The sequence below is a fragment of the Peromyscus maniculatus genome, chromosome 20 (assembly GCF_049852395.1).
Source record: "Peromyscus maniculatus bairdii isolate BWxNUB_F1_BW_parent chromosome 20, HU_Pman_BW_mat_3.1, whole genome shotgun sequence".
NCBI lineage: Eukaryota > Metazoa > Chordata > Mammalia > Rodentia > Cricetidae > Peromyscus > Peromyscus maniculatus.
The window spans coordinates 20,500,213-20,520,977 of NC_134871.1; the positions used below are offsets into that span (position 1 = coordinate 20,500,213).

General features: G+C 40.0%; 1 pseudogene; it reads left to right on the forward strand.

The window, feature by feature from the left end:
* Positions 1-4,727: 4,727 nt before the first annotated feature.
* LOC121824440 (large ribosomal subunit protein uL18-like) lies at positions 4,728-20,535 on the forward strand (annotated as a pseudogene).
* The last annotated feature ends 230 nt before the right edge of the window (positions 20,536-20,765 follow it).

The window sequence follows — 20,765 nt, forward strand, 5'->3', positions numbered from 1 at the left end:
CAGGACACTACCGAGCAAGCTCACTTGGCCCACACATCTGTGTTCTATTGTCTTTTCCTGGATAAATCAAGTCATTCAGGACCTATAAAAGAAGAATTCATATAAAAATGTTTGTAAGGAAGACACATTACTCTTTTTATAAGCTCATTCATTCATGATGAAGCTATTAAAAGTAGGTTCAAGTTAACAATAAAAAAACAAGACATAATTGTGTAAATATACGTGGTGGGCAGACACCGATAACCAGGGAGGGGTTAAAGTGATGGCGACCCAGAGACTAGACAGACCATGACAGTGTCCCCGAGAGGCTGATTTGTGTAGAAATAAAGAGGTGAAGATCGCCACAGATGTGTCTAAGACACATGGTAAACAGCCGGCAGGCACTCGGGTGAGGAAAGTGCTGAGGGTATCCCAGGAACTGGCTGAAAGAGCACACACTGAGCAACACAGAAGTCAGGTCAGATTCTAGGAATGGAAGTGCTAGCCCGTACTAAGGGAACTATTCCCCAGGGGCCAGATTCTGAAGAAATGGAGACAATGCAAGGATTCGAGCATGAGGGGCCCTCCTTCTACAACCGGCCCTGAAAGGACTCTCAAAGATGGGGTGATGCCAGCTTTTCCTAAGGGATACAAACTGAAGTGGGCAGGCTATTTTCAAACCACAGGACTTCTCTATTCACATGCAGCTGGCACTCTTAGCTCAATAACCCACAGTTCCTGGAAGAGGGAGGTTTTTGTGGCACAGGTGCACTGAATAAAGAAGGTAGGGTGCTGAAAATCATGAACCAGAGGCTTGCTTCAGAAGGGCCCTAAGTAAAGAGCTCAGAATGCAGTTACTGAGCTCAGCGTCTGAAATGGCACTGCATTCAGATAATCCAGATTCTGAGCTGCAAGCACCAGGCATCTGGGTTAGGAAACTCACAAACCTGGAACCAGAGTACCCAGCATTCACACTCATACAAGGTACACCTTGAGCATGCTTAAAAGTGGGCTGGACCTCACTTTTGTGCTAGTACTTCAGCTGTTTGTGACAAGAGCTTAAACGAAGTCCCCAGCACATTTTCTGTGCACAGCTCTTCAGTGGTTTAGCACCTTCTTTGCTGACTTTACCAGAATCTGTCTCCTCCCAGCCAGTGGAAGGATGGAGGGAAATGCCCCCTCCCCCTCCTTCCTGGGTGTGGGGGCCAAGCTTGGAGGCAGAGCAAAGAAACTGACAATCCTAAGAATGGCTTTGTGGGTATAAGTGCTTGCTGGGTAAACCTGACCATTGTGTTCCATCCCCAGATCCCGAAGCAGAAGTTGTGAATGCACTACTGACAGTTGATATCTGACCTTCATTCAACATTGTGGCACGCACATATCCACATGAACAATCTGTGGTGGTTTCAATAAGAATGGCCCTGGCCTCCACAGGCTAATATTTGAATGCTTAGTCACCAGGGGATAGCCTTGCTTGAGAAGGATTTGGAGGTGTGGCCTTGTTGGAGGAAGTATGTCAATGGGGTTGAGGTTTCCAAATTCCAAGCCAGGCCCAGTGTCTCACTCTCCCTGCTGAGTATGGGTCTTGATGTAGAACTCTCAGCTACCTCTCCAGCATATCTGCTTGCATGCTGCCATGTGCCCCACCACAATGATGATAATGGACTAAATCTTTGAAACTGTAAGCGGGCCCCAATTAAAGTCTTTCTTTTTTAAGAGTTGCTTTAGTCATGGTGTCTCTTTACAGCAATAGAACAGTATTGCTCTAAACGGAATAGACACACTTCCATACACACATTCTCTCTAATCCATACAGCATCCATGATTGCACAATTTAAAAAAGGAGGGTAAAAAAAGAAAAAAGGAAGGGAGTGAGGGAGTGAGAGAGTGAGGGAAGAGTGGAGGGAGGGAGGGAGAGAGAAATGTAAGATGAATTCCTAAACAATCTTAATAGTAAAAAACCTAGAGCCATATATTGGGGATAAAAACTGAGAGATTAGGGAAGCAGAAAGAAGCCAGCCACATGCTTACTGCTAAAAATCCTCAGCCAAAGAGAGACTACTTCCTGTATACCCACACCTATAAGCCTTTCTGTCCCTGCCCTCTTACTTCCTCTCTCTGCCCAGCTACATCACTTCCTGTCTGTCTGTACAGACCTCCAGACCTCCATGGTTAGTGCTGGTAATAAGGGTGTGTGCCACCATGCCTGGTTCTGTTCTCAGTGTGGCCTTGAACTCACAGAGATCCAGATTTATCTCTGCCTCCTGAATGGTGTGTGCTGCCATTGCCTGACTTCTATGTTTAATATAGTGGCTGGCTTCTCCCTCTGATCTTCAGATATGCTGTATTGGGGTGCACAAATAAAATATCACCACAGAGGAAGGGGAAAAAGGATTGTGAGTTGAATGGAGAGGTAATGGGTGTTGATATTGGCTCTTGACAATCTAAAGAAGAAGGAAGACAACTTGGTACTCAATGAAATAATTGTCCTGTGCCTGGTCCGAGGTGTTTGGATTCAATGCTCCCCTTTGTTCTAGCTAGACCCACTGTCACTGGAGACAGGGTCTCTTTGTCCTTTTTTTTTTTAATTCTCTGGTAAATGAACTATGGTATTTAACATTTAAAATAGTGCAACATAGATGACATTTTAAAATTGCACAAGTAAATACAGAACCTGAAATCATGATAAGTACTAAGCAGGAACAGTAAAGGATGGGATGATAAAGAGTCACAGAGTCTGCTCTCATTATGGGACCACTGCTATGCAGAGCTGGGCAGCAGACAAGGTAAAATTCAGAAGGAGCAGGAGGAAAGGAGTTTCTAGGCAGAGAGCACAGTATGGATTCTGTCTCAGCATCCTGTGTGGTAACAACTCTAGAGAATGGTTATTTTTACCTGTTTTGGTATAAAAATCAATCTGTTTCAGATCAAATTGTTCCATGTATGACTTGATGCTTGCAAATTGAAAACAAAACAAAACGAAAATCCTGAATCAATTAAACCATCAAAATTCTTAAGGAATAAAACTGATCAGAAATGCAAAATGAAAAAATAAAACAAATAGTGAGTTTATGGATCCATTTCCTCACACTCTCATCTAATGTGTCCTACACCATATGTATATTCTCATCAGAGGAAAAGACGAAATAAAAGATTACAGATCTCAGTCACGTTCCAAACTGTCTCCCAGTCTTCCGAGAGTGTGGAGGGTATCCCTGCACATTTCCCCACACATGCTGCTTCCATTTTTCTTGTACAACTCTTGGCCTTTTCCATTTTCTCTGCTTTGTCCATCTCCTCATTTAAGAGCCTATGGCAAATATTCTTCTGTGTAAAAACAGTCACTCCTGTGAGAGTGAGGGGAATTGAGGTGGAGTGTGAGGGGTGGGAAGTGGGGGATGTTGTCTCCTGCACTATCAACCTTCAGGACTTGTTCTTCCATGAAAGACTCCTCTGCATTCAAAAGCAGCTTCTACTAGGGAAACACCTTGTGCTGCTTATTATGACTGCAAGAAGTGGTTGATAGTTTCTGTTCTCACCAGTTCACAGTGGTAACATTCACTTTTTTAGTGTTCCTGACAAGAAGATTTGGGCAAGAGTATTTAATCTCTGGAGAAAAGGCAAGTGGAAACGACATGCATCTTTTAAAAACTAATTTATTTATTTGTATTGTATTGTATTTTATGTACACTGGTGTTTGGCCTGCGTGTGTATCTGTTTGAGGGTGTCAGATGCCCTAGAACAGGAGTTACAAACAGTTGTGAGTTGCAATATGGGTGCTGGAAATTAAACCTGGATCCTCTGATAGAGAAGCCAGTGCTTCTAACCACTGAGCCATCTCTCCAGCCACCATGACCTGCATCTTAAGGGTAAACTGGGTGATGCCTTCAACATTAACCATGTGTGCTCCTTTCTGCCTTCCTAAATATGAAGTTTTACTCCCGTTTACCTGAAGAATTCATTAGCTTAGTGAGGGAACTTAGCTATCAGGAAGAGAAGAATGTGGCAAGGTTTGGTCCCCAAGGTGGAAGAAGACCATTTTTATAATCACAGAATGCTCCAATCCCACAGAGACTTCATTCCTCTTTTAGGTAATAAAAGTAAACTCAAGCCGGGCGGTGGTGGCACACGCCTTTAATCCCAGCACTCGGGAGGCAGAGTCAGGCGGATCGCTGTGAGTTCGAGGCCAGCCTGGGCTACCAAGTGAGTTCCAGGAAAGGCGCAAAGCTACACAGAGAAACCCTGTCTCGAAAAACCAAAAAAAAAAAAAAAAAAAAAAAAAAAAAAGTAAACTCAAGGGTTGGTTGTGGTGTGCAGGGCAATGGAATGCAAAGAAGCGTATTTGATCTGGGCAAAATAACATAATCCTCAAAACTGACCATGCTAGGAAATTTATGGGAAGGATATAAATTGAAGTCTGGGGAAATAGGCATCTCCTGATGTCCTTTCTGAGTGAAGAAGTGAGAACATTTCAGTAAAGTAGAGAAGAGCTATATCTGTTCCACATTAAGGGCTCCTGAAGGAGGCCACTTCTGGAACATACCTGAGTCATCAGCTGGTATAGATGAACATAGTAAACAGCATCACTTAGGGGTCAGGCAGAGTGGCCTCCAAACTTTACCTGGGGTTCTTAAAAAAAAAATAAACCTGTAACTTAAGCTGAGCTCTTCATACTAGTTTGATAAGATAGATTTATACCAAAGTTATGAAACAGGCTGACTTTGAGGGAACTGGATGAGTGTAGGCACATGGCAGAAGCCAGTGCTAAGCCAGAGGTAGCTCAGGTGCAACCACACGAAGGAAAATTTGAAACCCTGTCAGCTGTAGACCAGGTAGGAATCAAGATGGCCAGAAGAATTAGCTGCGGGAGATACATTGCCCTAAAGTCTAGTCATAACAGACGCCTGGTGCCCAACGTGTTGGCAAGAGTTTCCACCTAAAACCTGAGAAAAAAGATTCTAAAATGGAGCTAAAAACAGTTCCTACTTGTCTCTTTCAAGTCAGCAGCAGCCTGCCTGCGTGTTTGAGCTACTGGCGGGTTCCTGGCGTTTGCCCTTGACCTGTAGTATGGCAGGAATGACGCCTCTGCAAGTGGCACATTAAGCTGCGTGGTGGATTTAGCCTTTGCTAGCACAAAACAAAAAAAGAGGTTTCTGGGCTACACACTGCTTTGATAGAAGCATAGACCCACTATTTCTGAGAGTTGATGGCTCCCAGAGCTGGTGGAAAATGTACCACCGCCATGTTGGGAAGCTGAAGTGGGCAGAGCAAACAGCCACAGCACCATTTCAGTCTTAGAATGCTGCAGTTTAAAGCAATAGGTTCAAGGTAATATAAAAAATAAGCCACATAAAGATAGCTATCACACAGAGAATCTGGATTATGTTCTCTTTGATATTTGTAACTGAAAAAAAAATTTAATTGTAAAAGCTGTTGAGTTATGCCAAAATGAATATTTTAAAGGTACCTTGACTTCAAAATTTGGATATAAGGATATGTTGCTTTGGAAAAGAGGCTCTGCTTTTGTTTCCACAGAAAGCCAGAAGCTATGTATTTGTTCCAGATTAAGATACATCAGGTTTGACCAGCCAAGACCCACTGAAAGGTCTCTGATGACACCAAGGCCCAGATGATCCAACATCCAGAACCATTTCAAGGCAACTGACTCAGATGATACACCCTCACGGACTACTCCATAATCCTAAAATTTTCTTTGTGTCCCCATAAGATACAGTGCCCCCCTCCAGCAGGAAGTAGTAAGAGAAGCTATGCCCAAATGCCCAAATATACCAAGTTGGCTTTGGAGATGTGTAAAAGTTAAAACCTTCCTCTTTAAAAAAAGAAAAGTGGAAGTGCTGTGGGATGGTCTGTATGTCAAATTGCTCTGCTTGGTCAATAAATAAAACACTGATTGGCCAGTGGCCAGGCAGGAAGTATGGGTGGGACTAACAGAGAGGAGAATTGAGAGAACAGGAAGGCAGAGCGAGACACTGCCAGCCACTGCCATGACAAGCAGCATGTGAAGATGCCGGTAAGCCACGAACCATGTGGCAAGGTATAGATTTATAGAAATGGATTAATTTAAGATGTAAGAACTAGATAGCTAGAAGCCTGAGCCATTAGGCCAAACAGTTTAAACAATATAAGTTTCTGTGTTTACTTGGTTGGGTCTGAGTGGCTGTGGGACTGGCGGTGACAGAGATTTGTCCTGACTGTGGGCCAGGCAGGAAAACTCTAGCTACAGACACCAACATGCCTGGGGATGTTGACCCTTGCTTGTTTTGTCTGGGGACCCTGACACTTGCCATTAGTATAGTTGTGTGCACCCTCTTCCTTTAGCCAAGTACTCAGGCTGACTTAGGACACTACCTTAAGACACAAACCTAGAGAAAAGGAAGAGTGCAAGGGATGGTATGAGAATGATGAAACATTATTTCAAGAAAGATGGAAATTTTAAATAAAACACTTGGAATCAGCTAAGTATACCAAAGGTTTACTCTGTCTTTTGATATTAATATATTTTGTGAGCCCCTTATATCGAATGCTTGTATTTCTTCTTATTTTGCACCCTTCTGTATTAAAATACACTGTTTGATGAATAAACAAATATTACTACTTTAAATTTCAATGGTTCACAAAATCTTAGAGAGCACAATATAGTATCTTGAAGTTTTTTTCCTAAATTATACACCTTCCTTTCTCATTTCTCTCAAAATATAAATTACCTTCAGCAAGAAAAACCAAGTCCATATGATTAAATTTCAAAATATGAAGATTTGTTTTCTGTTTTTTTTTTGTAGTGTGTGTGTGTGTGTGTGTGTGTGTGTGTGTGTGTGTGTGTGTGTGTTGGATAGAAACAATCACATCTGACTTGCAAAATTCTAGCTAAAAGACATTTTTAGGTCATCACACAAAGGTTCACAGAGATTGTGCCTTCCAAGAATAATCTCCCAGGGCCCCATTCTACAATAAATATTTCCCAACTTCCCTGTGCAGAAGTCAGAGCGAGGCTGCAAACGCTAAGGAAATTGCATCTGCATCCCGCCAGTTTGGCAGGCTGAGAACCTTTACACAAAGAAGGTCTGTCTCTGTTTGTTTTCCTCCTTTCTGAGCAATAAGCCATAGAAAGTTCCAGAGAGGCCTGGGAAAAATATGTTAGAGACTCACTCCCCCTGTAGAAGCACTAATTAAGAAAAAAAAAAAAAAAAAAAAGATTTGCTTTTGCGGCCTGGGCCGCCTTGAGTCTGACCACTGGACATGCTGAAAACATGGACTTCCGTAGCCTTACTCTGCGGAGTCTGGAGAAAAAGCACGGAGCCTGCTCTCAGTGCGCTTTCGGCTTTGTCTCACAGCCGAGCTGACGTATGGGCAGCCACCACTTACAGCTAACGGTGCTGTTACCCAGTAGAGTCCCAAGGGACCTTATGGTTCCAGTGTCATAGAGCAAGCACCAAAAACCAAGTGGTTTCATCTCTTTAAAACGGATACACGGACAAGACAGGAAACCGGACTCGATACATTTGTGACTCCATCATGAAAAGGCACTCATTTCCTGTGTGACGTTGTCCGTGTCCCTTCACCTCTCTCATCTGAATTTTAGACATAAATAAGACCTAGGGAAAATGCTTGGGAAAAAGCTCTGCCCAACTTTCTGTGTATTGTTACGTGGAAGTGACCCCTGGGCACTTTGGTGTAAGTACTGCAGGTCTCTCTTCTGCAAGATTGAGTCGTAAAAGTCAAGAATAAGTACTCTGGTAAGAGATATCAAGTGAAATTTAGGAGATGATGAGAGGATAAAACTGACTATGCCAACAAATAATTGGTGATCTGGAACAAAAATAAGAACAATACATCCAAATACAGGATGATAGTTCATTTAACTAACAGAGAATCCATCTGTCGGGTTTCTTATGTCAATACAGAAGGGGATAAGATGGTCTGTGCAGCATATTCACACGAACTACCAAAATATCCTGTTAAAGCTGACCTGACAGATTATGCTGCAGTATATTGTACTGGTCTGCTGCTGGCCAGTATTTGGATGCAGATAATGCCCAAACCACAACTAGCAATAAAGTTTTTGGGCTGTGAAGGGATCTGTGGATGAAGCCTTGCCTATCCCTCACAGTACCAAATGATTCCCTGGTTATAATTCTGAAGCAAGGCGTTCAGTGCAGAAGTTGAGCAGAGGCACAGTCCGGCTCAGAATAGTGCAAACTACATGTGTTACCCAATGGACGGTGATGGAGACGATTGTAAGGAACAGCTCTCTCGGCACATAGTGAAGAAGAGAACTCCAGACATGGAGATGTTTAAGAAGATCATGCTGCTATCCTAAGAAACCAGTTCATAAGAAGAAGCCCAAGAGGGAAGTTAAATACGAAGAGGTGGAGCTGTATCAAAATGTTGCCAAGAGAAATCAGGTCACTGATTTCAAATGGAGACAACCTTCCTCAGAGCCCAGAAGCAGGCTGCAAAAAGGAAAAGGAATTTTTTATGAAGATTTTCTTTTCATAAAGATAATAAACTTATTGACAAAGCATAAAAAAGAATATTTTTAACTTATTTTCAGAACACACTTATTGAATTTATTAAATTGAGTTATCAACAAGGAAAGACAAGCCATGTGGATATTTTAAGATCAAATCCATATAGGAAATCCAGGATAGACAATTTTTTCTAATAATAAATTTTATTTATTTATTTATTTATTTATTTATAATCAAAATTGAAGGAGCTGTGATAAAGAGATTACTCAGTGGCCTAAGAAACCTGGCTGCTCTTCCAGAGGATCCCAGTTCCATTTCTAGCACCCACATCATGGCTCACAATCACCTGTGACTCCAGTTCCAGGGGATCTGACCTTCTCTTCTGGCCTTCTTGGGCACCAGGCATGCAGGTGGCACACATGTGTAGATGAAGAAAATCTCCTATATACATAAAACAATAAAAATAAATATAATTAAAAGAACTGGCAGCTGTGACTGTTGGTACAGTTCTTAACTTGTGACCTTCTGTGCTAAGCATTGTATACCTGTCTCTTCTATATAGCTATTGCTTTTAATGCTAAGGAAAATTAGATGCACTTAATTAGTATTTCAAGTTAAAATAACAAATTTACTCAAAATGGTCTCGGTCCATTAAGTAACATTTGGGTTTTCTGAAAAACAAATAGGTTGTTAACCAAAGGCCTCTCATGCTTTATAATCTTTCTGCAAATGATCTTTGTGGTCTCAAAGTGAATAAAGCATTATTATTGAAGACAGATCATCAATGAAATATTCAGGTAGAAACTCAAAACTAGGAACTCAGGGTTAAGAAATGCCATGGAAAAGATCACATATATGCAAATACTGATGATATATATCTATATATATGGAGATTAAAATTATTATCATTTTGTGCTGAGTGTATGAAATATATGTTAATTTATTTATATCATTTACATATCAGAAAAGAATCATGGTTTTTACATATTTTGACAACAGCATCTTTTTAAGTATCTTTTAATACCAGATTCTGTATACTTTGAACATCCTATTTATTCAATAGCTACCTCCTGGCAAGTTAAGTTTAGTTTTATTAACTTCTAAATACTATCCCACTTAGCAGCCTCTCGCATCTAGACTCAGACCAAAAAAAGTAGAAATATTAAGCAGAAACCAGAAAAGAACAAGACATACAGAACTATTAGTTTTCCAATTACAGATGGTTATGTTTCAAAAATAATGCAGTAATCCCTTAATGTGAACTCTACATAAATGTCTATTGTCCACATTCATCTCTTGCCAGGAGCACAGTAATTATTTCAGGCCTCTGCTATGTAATGGATGTCTGTGAATAGCTTACTTATTTGATGTGTTCTACATATGAACACACTGGACATGTGCTGTTCTAGCACCTGGCTTCATTATAGGAGTCTCTTCCCAGTTCTGGGCCAGTTAGTCACATGCTCCAAAGCACAGTAATGCAGATAATAATAAGATATTCTTTTACCTTTGGCTCAACCTACTATTTACAAAGCCTAAGGAAACAAATTAATCTATTCGTTTGAAATAGGTTTAAAAGTGCTTTGTTGGAATTTTACAGAAAGTGCACTAGTATTTAAAGTTTCTAAAGTATTAGAAGTTTATAGCTTAATGGTCAGCCTCACAGAAAAACCAAGCAGAGGGAAGATTTAGGAGTCAAATGATCACATTTTAACATGGAACATGGGAGGGTGATGAAAGCATATTAAGAATGAAAAAAAGAGTAAAATACTAGCAGATGTGGAATATTGTACAAAGTCCAAGCCTGATAGGCATCCATGTAGAGAAGAGCCATGGAAATCAAAAGCTAAAAGGAGTTTCTTGAGGCTATTTTAGACTATTTCTTAGCAGGTTTGGCTCAGTGGAGTCTGACCAGAAATTTGCATTTGTTTGCCTGACCTAGATTAATAGGTCTTGTATGTGGTGTTAAATGATTGATACGATGTTGTGAGATGTGTTTACACCTCACTGTGTGAAGATGTATCTTTGCCTAAGGTGACTTCTGGCTGATTTAATAAAGAGCTGAATGGCCACTCACTAGAGTGCAGCACAGGAGGAAACAGTGGCTTTGTTTATTATTGTGTCCCTGTGCCTAGTCCCAGTTGTAAAACATGGCACGGCTCAGAACAGTCCTATAAATGAATGAAAAGGAATATGCAAAATTTTTATAGAGAAACATGATAAAAGAAATATATTCGGGGCTTGGCGGTGGTGGTGCACTCCTTTAATCCCAGCACCCGGGAGGCAGAGGCAGGCGGAACTCTGTGAGTTCAAGGCCAGCCTGGGCTCTAGAGTGAGTTCCAGGAAAGTCGCAAAGCTACACAGAGAAACCCTGTCCAAAAAAAAAAAAAAAAAGAAAAAGAAAAACAAAAGAAATATATTCAGATAAGAAATTCAAACTAAGATGAGAGAATTCAAACCAAGGCCTGAAGTTTTTTCCATGTAAATGTTGTTAAGCCTTTCTGTTCTCCAAATAACCTCACATGGGCAAGAGGTCTTTCAGAGATGAAACTGTGGACTCAGGGCTAGCCCCAAAGCAGAGTGATAGACAACAAAAGGAGAAGACCAAATTATGTCGTTCAAGAGTGTGGCTTCAGTCGCTTTCCTCAAACCAGAGCTCTCCTTCTCATAGTCCATTTACCTATGAGCTTATAAATGGATTAATTAATTGCTGAGGTGAGTATTGTCACAGTCCAGCCACCTCTTCATATTACTGTTATGTGGTGGCCCAAACCTTCAACACATGAGCCTTTGATGTTATCTTTATATCCAAATCATGGCACTCATAGACTGGTTACCTTATTGCTTTTTCTGTGACTTAAAAACTTCACCAATGCTTGTGTGTTCATTCAAATTATTAATATAAATTGAAGGCCAAAGCTAAGCCAAGATTTGTAAGAACAATAAACGGCAGTAAGAAGAACACTTTTGATAGCCATAGTATGAAACTGTTGAAAACAATATAAGATGAAGATGTGCATGTGAGAAGGTAAGAATGAGAGGGAAATGTGACTTGAGAGTAATGGTATCACGCCGCTGAGTCAGGTCCTTCAGTGACAGAACATCTCAACTCAGAAATCCAGCAGCCACCTTTGAGCTGCACTGACAAAATGGGTATTTCCACTAACCCTGATGGCAGAACAGCCTTTTCCTGACATCTGCTAAGTGAGACTTGGCCTGGAAAGCAGCAGCAAACCGAAGGGAACAGACAACCTAAGTGTTTTCCCATAAGCATGGGGCTTTCATTCATCCTTGGCAAGGGCTTTGAGTCAGTCTACATTGAATGCCATGCTGAAACCCTGCTGAGCTGACAGCTGCTGCTGGCCTAGGGCCCACAGTGGATCTGAAGAGAACAATTCTCCCCATTTCACCCAAGACTTAGAATAAAACTGAATTACCACTTTGGAGAAACTGAATATGTATGCCTATGGAGACTGAAGACATTGTCTCTGACCTTCTGCGATCATACTAATCAAGAGGCGCAGGAGATAACTGCATGATGCCACAAACAGAGTCACTTCTGTTTATCCATTGGAATTATCTTTCATTCACTATACACAAGATAGATACATGGATCTTTTGAAATCCAATGTGATTCTACAGTCATTTTTGGAAATTGAAACATAATTATAAATTAATGCTTTCTAAAGAGATCATAGAGACCTTGTGGACCAGAGAACCAGGGGTCCAAACTGCCAAAGGACATAGAGGCTGCAGGCCCATGGTCAGGCACCTGGAGCTTCATCTCCCTATGCCCCAGAGTGATGGCAGAGCATCAAGAAATAGTTTCAGTCCATATTTTCATAAATTAATAGGCATGAAATTAATCAAGAGAAGAAAGATGAAGAAGTGGCTTCTTAGAAGATCCAAATAATAAAATCACAAAGGTTTCCTGGGATGCTCTCACACATTCATCTTTCTTTTTGACACAGAATTCTTAAGTAAATATAATATTTCACCATATACAAAGGCAGTGTGTCACCGGAAACAATTTATGAAGCCGTAGGAGGTTGTATGTGGCAGTGTATTAAACACTTTCAGATTCATGAGCAGCTGGGGTTTTTATATGTAAATAATTTAAGTTTTCTATTAATCATCTCATGGAGTCTAGAGGAAAAATGTATAACATGGGGAGAGTATAAGCATACTGGAGGGATTCATACACTTTAAAGTACAACTAAGGGACTAGGCTGTGTTTTAAGGACATGTGTTTTTGTAATAGCCTGATTACTTGAAAACTGATAAACCATCTGTTTTGAACAAAAGAAAGTAGATGAATCGAAATATTACATTCCCTTTCTGTTTTTAAAAATTATACTTTTCTGAAGTGTCTTTCAGCACTTGCTTTGTGCCAGACATTGGGCTGGTCACACTATCTTTAAAAAATAGAGACAGAAAAGATTCATGTCCTTGTATAGTACAATATCAGGCAGAACAGGCTAATTTGCATATTTAATTATATAACTAGGTCTATGATGATACTCTCCAAAGGGAGCACTAAAACAGCTTATTTCATCATACCCCAATAATCTGGGAAGTCAAATGGGCTGTCTGAGGCAGTGGCATTGGTATGAGGTCAGAAGAGAGATGTTAGATATAAAAAAGAATAGAAGGATTCAAGGCAAAAGAGCAGCTAGAGAGGAAGGCTTAAACAGGTGATCAAACTAGCAAGTTTCTCCTCAGAACAGCTGAGGCATCAAACAGCAAAGCAAAGGGAAAGCCAGGCATTAAGCAAAATCTTTGCAATTGTATTTATATATTTAGAAATATATATTCATATATAAATATGCAACAGTAATTTTTTTTTTTTGTTTTTCGAGACAGGGTTTCTCTGTGCTTTTCCCAGTTTGTAGACAGTATTACTGTGTACTTTTTCAATGCCTGACCAGTTACTTGAAGGACTATTAACCTTGCTTACACTGATTTAATTGTGAATTCATTATGCATAAAGGTATTCTCTAATCAGACCAGCCACATTACCACCACCTGACACTGATAAATGCATACTCTGACCATCTCACCAAACTAACAGAGACTCTGTCTGCTGACATCTCCAGATAATTTGCATGCACATTTAAGTTAATGGGATATGTTCTAAGAGAGGCAGTATTGAAACACAGACACACTAATGTTAAGAGAACTTGTCTACTGGTGCTCTGGTCACAATGGCTAAGAAATGTAGACAACATAAATGTCCTTTAACTGATGAATAGATAATAAAAAGGTGGTTCCTATACATTAAGGAATAATATTCAGCAGTAGAGAAAAATGAAATACAGGTAAATTGATGGAGCTAGAAAAGATCATATAGAATAAGGTTGGCAGACCCAGAAAGACAAACACTGTTCTCTTTCTCCTGAGGCTCCTAGTGCCACATCTTTAGATGTAATACATAACCTGGAGTAATTACAGAAACCAGCAGAGTAAAATAGGACCATGGCAAAGGGGGTATGTGGTAAAGAGAGGGGTATCAAGGTACAAGTGATCTAAAGGGGGAAATAAGAAAAATGAAGGCTCTAACTAGGGAAGGGAGAAGGAGTTAAATACAGAAGAAGGAGGAAGGAGAGGAAAATAAGATAAAGGATGTCTGAAAAAGTTCTAAGCAATTATACTACTAAAAATAAGTCAGTGTATAAATATACATCCTTAGTCTAAATGAAAAATTTACTATCAGGGCTGACAATGTTTCCAACAAAAGTCACAGACCATCTACCAAAAACCCCAATATCAGGCATGAGAAATTTTCCTGTGAGTTGTTAGTCATGGTTATCCAAGAGACTACTAAAACATAACAGCTTATTGCTATTGCCCCATGATAGATGGAGGTTAAGTTCCTGTTACTGAAGACAAAATGCATTTCAAACACAGGGCCCAGAGGCTACTGAGCTGGAAGTGACCTAAAAACCTCCTCCCTGAGTAGTGGTTTTCATGGTATCAGAAAGCACCATGCAAGCTTCCAAATGAGTGAAGTGTGACAGGGTCCTGTGCTGTTGTTCCCTTTGGGGGAGGGGACCAAGAAGACACAGAGTCAATGACACAGACTCTGGAAGAATGTTGAAATAAGCTCAGTTTATTCAGGAAGAGGCAAGCCTTATATACCCTCCACCCTGCCCTGGGGGAAAGTCTGATGAATATGCATCTGTTGGTGTGACATGGCTGCCTCTAATTAGTCCAGGTCATCTCCAGATCATATCTCAGCTACTGTTGCTATGACCCTTAGACAGACCCAGGTTGGCTCTCAGAAAGTACCTTATTACTGGTTTGGGCTGACTGGCCCTCAAGCCTGTTAGGGATGAGTCATCCCACAGGGAAGCAACCAAGAGTCCTACCCAACTATGATGCCTATGAATCACAACAATGACCAGCATTGCATGATGACCAAAAGCATAAAGTATTGGCACACATACCTTGGTAATAATCAACAGCTCTTTAATTGAGCTTGATACCAAATAAATAAAAGAGAAATCGTGCTTGGTACTAGAAACCTAGGCAACTACCCAGGGCTAATGATGTCAAGGATCCTGGAGGATCCATGACTTTACTAAATGACTTTACCACCACTTTACTAAATGAGCACAATCCCTAACTACATTCTAAATAATTGTAGGTATACCCACAGAGACTTGTAGTTCTCAAACCCTCATTAAGAAAGCTTGTCTTTGCAACAGTCTGAGACCATTACAGAAAACTATGACCAATCAAAATGCAGAGTGGTGGAAGCCAGTCCCAACAGACAGAATTATAATACAAATCCCACACCCAAGGCTCAGGGAACATTGCAGAAGCAGGAGCAGAAACATTTTAAGAGCCAGAGAAATAGGGGACATGCTGTGAATTTGTGTCTCCTAGAAATGTTAGATGCTACATATATGAACCCTCCCCAAACATGTCTGCTTAAACACGACTCAAACAAGGATGACATTAATAGATGTGCTAACATGTAAGGGAGAGAGCTCAAGAGGTCTCAACCCTACAAAAAGAAATTCAGGCAACTAAGGAATGCAATGCTGAGAACCAGAGAAATAGATTTCCCCAGGGAAGAGCTCATCAATTGGTTACCCAATTCAAATGGTGAGGCCTGAAAACATATACATACACATAACATTGTACAGACTAAGCAGGTTGTATTTATGTACTTAGGAATATATATATTATTTTATATAAGTATATATAAATATAAATATATAAAAACTTTTAATTTAATATATGCATTTTACTTTAATATATATTTAAAATTTATTAAATTTTAAGTATATTAAATATATTTTATATTCACTATGTAATATATTACTACTTTATATTAATAATATATTATGTGTTAAATATTAAATATATAAAAATAAAAATAAATACATATTTAATATATAAGTATACTAAATATAAGTTTAAAAGTAAGTAATGGGAGAGCTTGGAGGGAGAAAAGGGAAGGAGAATGATCTATTTATAATATAATTTCAAAAATTAAAGTAACTCTTTAAAAAAAGAAAAAAAGAGAGAGCATGTTAAGAATCCAAAGAACAAAAGGAAATGCAGGAGTAATAGCTAAGAAGCTCATGAAGATGAGTTGAGTGCAGAATTAGAGGAGACCTCTGATTCAACTCCTTCTCCAAATAACCACAATGGATTCCCCAAATTATAAAGTAACAAAACTGCTAGTAATGAAACTTTCTCTTTCTCTGTGATAATAATTAGAACATAGTACTGGCTGATTTTGCGTGTCAACTTGACACAAGCTAGAGTCATCAGAGGAAGGGACCTCAGTTGAGGAAATGCCTCAGTGAGATCCAGTTGCAAGACCTTTTCTCATTTAATGATCAATGTGGGAGGGCCCAGAACATGGTGGGTGGGGACACCCCTAGGCTGTGGTCCTGGGTTCTATAAGAAAACAGGCTGAGCAAGCTATGGGAAGCAAGCCAGTAAGCATCACTCCTCCATGGCCTCTGTATTAGCTCCTCCCTCCAGGATCCTGCCCTGTTTGAGTTCCTGTCCTGACTTCCATTAGTGATGAACAGCAATTCAGAAGTATAAGCTAGATAAGTCCTCTTCCCACCTAGCTTTTGGTCATGGTGTTTTGTAGCAGCAATAGAAATGCTAACTATGACAACTAGTAATTATGGGAAACAACTAGGTTGCACTGTGGCTTAGGGTTACTCAGTACTTAATTTATATGCTCTTTCTGCTAGAGTAAGTCATGTCAAATAAAAAGCTGTTGGGGAATAAAAAATATGTGTATTTTATAGGATGGACAAGAAAAATCAAAGTTTTTGACTAATTCCAAATACTTTACAGACACTAAGTGAAATAAATAGAAATCACTACTGAAGTTCTATAGATTCTCAGCAACTCCCCATGCCCCAAATGCAAGAAAAACCATGCTGTTCTAGTTCTCTGCAGTAAGCACAGGAATGTTGGACTAAAGAAAAATGTGTTTGGTATTGTTGTATCAAGATGACTCTTGATCTGAAGAAAATACCAAAAGTATCTCTGAAGTGCACTCCAACCCAAAGTGTCATGCCCAGGGATTGCCAGGCTGCTTCCATCATGCACCAGATAAATTCCATGATCCCCTAAAACATGGAGCAATTGAGTAAAGCCAGAGTGTCACATGTATCCTTAAATCATTGCCAAACATAGACAAGGTTCAACTGTGCTCAGTGACTCCTGAGGTTCTAAGAACATCATTCTTTTCTAAAGTTCCAGCTGGCAGTGACATTCGCTCTCCCATCTGCTCCAATGTGTTGATTTCATACCGTGCACATGACAATAAAGTTCCTGCCTCTGCCTGTGCAGCCTTACAGTTGCAGTTTTCCAAAGGAAAGCCAAGTGTTAGATCAGCACCTGAACAACTCAGATGATTACTCCTTATCATTTGCATTTAACCTGGAGGGGCAAAGAAGAGGAACACAAATGTTGCAGTGTATTTTTTTTTTTTTTTTAAAAGTGACCAAAGTAGATAGAATGAAAAGGATGACTTACTCAACCTTGGAAAAGGGAGGCTGAGGGGAAAATTAAAGCCCAAGAATATGGAAAGCAGGTTTGTTTGTTGTTTGGTCAGCAAGGCAGCAGAGGAACATGATAGAAATGGGCCACACATGAAGTTCAGAATATGCCATCTAGGAATCAAAGGCTGTATAACCTTACAGCTAATAACAGAGTTTTGGGTCATAATGTTCCTGGATGTGTATTCTGCCCTGCCAGATCAGGATAACACTGACCAGATAATTTTTGAGAGAAACTATGGATGGTGTTCTTATAATGGGTTAAAGAGGGTTAGAACACCCCAAGTGGTTTTTTTTTTTTTTTTTTTTTTTTTTTTTGGAATGGTTCGAGAGGGTTAGAACACATCTAAGTGGGGCTTTGATTACTTGAATACTCTTATAATATGAGACTGAAACACACATTCCAACTCTACTTTGTGATCAACTCAACTGCTTGGTAACTTCATATTTTTCTTCTCTTTTTTTCTAATTTAGTGCCTTTCTTCTAAGGACACCAGTTCCAAAGTCAAAATACCTGGGCTTGAGTATTTACTAATTATTCACTAGTTTGAAGGCTTGGGTCATGAAAATATGACTTGTGAAATGAAAATAGTAGTGCTTACTTCTATCCCCAAGGACTAACAGACTGCTTTCAGACTGACTGAGTCATAGAAAATCCTCAGCGACTGTCAGCTGTCTCTGGCACTGCTCCTTCCTCTGTATTACACTAACTATTAGTGAAGAATTCAAAGATGTAGTTTAATGGCAGAGGACTTGTTAAGCACCCACAGGGCTCTTTCTCCATCATCAGCACCGGAAGAAAAACTCAGAGACAAACTATACAACTAAGAGCTTCTTTGTAGAAACTTTGAGAATCCACAGAGGCTTTAAGACATAAATTCAGTTGACCATAACAAAGGTAGGATACTTGCCTCAAGGGAAAAAATGGTTAAAACAATACTTGCATTCAACACAGAGAATGACAACAGACTTTATGGAGAGAGGAGGGTAGATGAGGGAAGAACTTGGGGAGGAAGTAGTATATGTAGGATACAGAGCTTGGCCATCTGTCGATGAGGGTGACGTTCACGGTGGAGAGTCACGTGCTATGTGTGGTACTAGAGCATGTGTCCAGCCGCCAAGTTGTGAGATTCTGATACATACATATATGACAATCTACCTCAACAAATTTTCCGCCTTTACATGCTTTAATACTTTGCTATACTTTTCCACAGTCCGTAGCCTTTCCAACACCAGCCTCAATGCAGTGATATATTATTAGAGAAGCAACAGCCACTTTGATAAGACACCACAGCCCAGCATTGATACAACCCTCACGACTGTTCATTGTTGTCCATTCTGAACTTCCTCTAGATATCCACAAGGTGAAGGACAAGTAGTTTATTCATGATTGATAAAGGAAGGAAACATTATTCAAAAAAAAAGGAAAAAAAGAAAAACCTCCTAGAATTTGAGTATTAAGCCCAGAGTATATTTTTAGAACTGATGCTTCATTTTACACATCAGTTCAAATTAAAAATAAATGAAACAATGAAGATTAATAAAGGAAAGAGATTAGAAAGGAATGGGTCCATTTCTGAGACTCAGAACATTCGTTGTAATGAAAATATTATGGGGAAATATTCTTGCCCTAATATACTTGATGTTTCTTTAGGCAGTTTAGAAAATTTTGCATTACTATAAGACAATGACTCAGAGACAAAGCTTTGTCTTCTGCCTCTCTAGTCATCTCCATCCCCATAAACCTCTCCTAGCTTATGAATAAATAAATAAATAAATACTTATAAATATACAAACTTAATTTATATAAGCACAATCTGTCTACATATGAATAATACAATAAAAACTTCAATGGTGTAGCATGGGTGCATAAATTCTTCTCTCCCCTGAGGTGGTCTTACCTTTTGAAATTGGTACAAGCCAAGAAGATGCCACCCCAAATTACTTCCTTAAACTAAGCCCCTCAGTGCAGCTGAGAGGAAAATAGAAGCACTTATGGTTAAACTAACCCACCCCGGGGAGTAGTCATATGGCAGCTGAGGTGTCCACATGAATAAAACATGCTTCCCTGACACGCAAATAATAGCAAAACTGAATACAGGTTCAAGAAGAGATGAGGGCTAACACTGGATTAAGCACTGGCATTGCCCTCTCCCTTAGCAAGAGATGAACTGGAGTTTCTTCGGAAATTTCTAACAATCATATGTACTGCGGGACCTCATTACCTATGAAAAAAATTAAACTTACAGTGTTATCAGAACTAGTAAGTACTGAGACCAGTCCAGTGTAGAATCCTCCACAGGACTGTATTTCTACAATATTCTAGAGCCACCCCCTCTTCCTTTATACTTTTGAGAAACAATTTTTGTATTTCTCTTTTATTTTTCAAATTAAAGAAAAAGTTTGGAGAATTTCTTAAGCAGGAAAATGCTGAGATTTATGAAGGATGTAATGCCTTGGGAAACTGACTTTGTTGTGAACATTTGAAAAAAACACTTCTGTGAGGTGGACTGTGGGAAATGGAGGGTTCTTGTCATCTGTGTACCACATGACAGCTGAACAGCTGTGGCATACACAGACACCCTCGTGTTAAAAGTGATAAGACATCAGAAACCCACACTTGCTGGGGGAAAAAAAAAAAAAAAACCGCATTGAGAACCACCAGATCGGAGGGCAGACTGAAGCTGATGGACGGTGAAAGAGGGGGAAAAATTCACTGGGGAATTCATTTTACGGGAAGATCAATGGATTCTAATTTTTAGGTCATGAGAAATGCTAAGCGTCGAGAAAGGAATGCTTGGCCTGCTGGGGTCAATCTGAAGACACGGAAGTGTCTTAAAAGAAACGAGCATGAGAAGGCGGTAGTGAAGAGCGGAGCAAAGAAGAGTTTTAGACTCAGAAGTAGATGGCTGGGTGTGGACTCCAGTTCTGCTGCTCGCAGCAAGACTGATCTTCAGGAAGTTACTTCTCTGGCTTCCAGTAAGGCAGAAATAGTAAAGGCTCTCTGCAGAGCTAATTGTGGGGCCTAGGGGAGGTCACCCACAGAGCTACCTGATGAGCGCTGGCAGCTCAGCCATGACAATGATGCAGACCTCAGTGCCTCTTACCTAGTGCCTCATAGACAAGGACTCCTGACAGCTTACCCAAGTCTTACCAAGGTCCTTTTTGATACCTGTGAAGAATCCCCTGGTGATAGGTAACACTCAAAATCTTCCTCACACCAGTTTGGCCTGGTGAGAGATGTCAAGCTTTTGAAAGG